A 1,982-nucleotide genomic window follows, 5' to 3' on the forward strand; every position below is an offset into this window, starting at 1 on the left:
TATATATATAAATTAGATTCATTACCACAGGAGGAAGAGAAAAGAAGTCATCACCAAATATTTGCTTGCTTTAAAGTACATTTTAAAGTACATAAAAATATCAAGCATTTGAACAATACGAATGTGTGTACACAAAGTGGCTAGGTTGAAAGTTGGGAAGGGGCAATGGATTTGATTATGTGATTCTCACAAAGATTAAACAAATTCACTTAACCAAACTATGTTACGAATTGGTAGAAAGAATGATGCAAAATCATCACCTAACTATGACTGCAAACCAAAGGCACCGCTGATAATGAGGTGAATGGCTCAAAGTGAAGGAATATTTGCTAGTATGAGGTAACCAATGATAACAGCATCTAGCACTTAAAAACTAGGCCATAGAAAGAGGAAAAAACACCTTTTACATAGCATTAGTCATATAATTGCAAACATCAGGTCATGCATATCCAAAAGGTCATGGTTAGAATTGCCAGCAAGACCTTGTTGTTTTGTCTGCATGACTGCATGTTTTCATCAATTGCTGTCCACACAAGAAAAACAGAACATAGCTTGAGCAAGACAGACTTGCCATGCATTCAATACCACTTTTAAAATTACTAAACATGGATTAAACATAAAATCATAAAAGATACACAACTTTGCCCATAGCTCAAAAAGAAACAAGGAATTGAGAACAAAAATAGTTGAGGTGCAAGTGTCTGTGTGTGTATGTATGTACACAGTAAAGTCTGTGAAGAGCATCTAGAGTAACAAGGAAATGGCGAAATCAACTCATTTGTTTCTCCCCTCCGCTCCATATAAAAATGAAGCCAATACAACAAAATAAATAAGTAGAGAATTGTATTATTTATGTAGACAAATCATTTCATGAAAAGCACATGGGTCTTTTATATTTTGAAATTCATAAATAAATGTAATGAAAACCAACAAAAAAGAATATAATAATAAAAGTGTAGTATAATAAAATTTGAAGGAAACATTAGAAAGATGAATCCCTAAGAGTGAACAATCAAAAAGATATTTAAAAAATTAATGATCATCACATATCATATTTATCTATCTATCTATGAAGAAGAGTAATCAGCTATATATATATATATATATATATATATTTTTTTTTTTTTTTTATAGGAGTAATCAGCTATATTGCTTCTACTTCATATAAATAATAATCTCTAGCGGCCTGTGCACATGCTGCTAGAGATATTTATATATCACAAAAGAAAAGAAAAAATTGACAATGAAAAGAGATTGTCTTAACACAGTTAAACCTAGAGTTCTAGTAACAAAATTGTAGAAAAGAAATCTTCCAAATACATGATAAAAGTTAGACATTGGCCATCAAGGTCAGTCACCTTTGTTTAATCCACAATAGTAGGCTCGCAAGTATTCATGATGTTCCCCGTATTCATAGTCCTCCCCCACTTTGCTCACAAACTGCATTACAGTAAAAAATGTGAGATCAACTAACAAAAAAATAGAAGAAAAGAAGCCATCACCAAACCAAACATTTGCAAGCATTTGACAATAAGGTAGTAGGAGAAAAGCAGTCTTCGCCAAACAAAACATATTTGAAAGGGTTTGATGATACGAATGTGCTTACACAAATAAAGTCAAGTCAAGCCTTATAATTTGATAGTTGGGGACTCTATTGAAAACTTCATAAGGTACAATTGAGCTACAGGGATGTTGCCCAAAGCCAAAGTTCAACAAATTGAGCAAACATTTTAGAAGTCTAAACTGAAAGTTGGGAATGGTAACAGAAAGAGTCGAGGATGAGCTTTGAAAACAAACATAACCCAACTATATATGCTGAGCCTAGTCTAGAATGATGAAAATGTTGTCACCTAATTACGACTGTGACTATGACTGCACTTAAAAACTGGGCCATAGAAAGAAGAGAAACATACCTCTTGGATGGTGTTATTGATATAGTTGCACCTATGAGGGCTTGGAGGTATAAGCATTTGTCTAAGGTC

At 32.9% G+C, this 1,982-nt stretch overlaps 1 long non-coding RNA gene across 1 annotated transcript; it reads right to left on the reverse strand.

The window, feature by feature from the left end:
* Positions 1–500: 500 nt before the first annotated feature.
* LOC115959343 lies at positions 501–1,982 on the reverse strand. Its single transcript, XR_004084844.1, has 3 exons — positions 1,914–1,982; positions 1,359–1,440; positions 501–523 (listed from the first exon to the last, which is right to left on the reverse strand). It is a non-coding gene; the product is annotated as an uncharacterized LOC115959343 (long non-coding RNA).

This window comes from Quercus lobata, chromosome 9, assembly GCF_001633185.2.
Source record: "Quercus lobata isolate SW786 chromosome 9, ValleyOak3.0 Primary Assembly, whole genome shotgun sequence".
Taxonomy (NCBI): domain Eukaryota; kingdom Viridiplantae; phylum Streptophyta; class Magnoliopsida; order Fagales; family Fagaceae; genus Quercus; species Quercus lobata.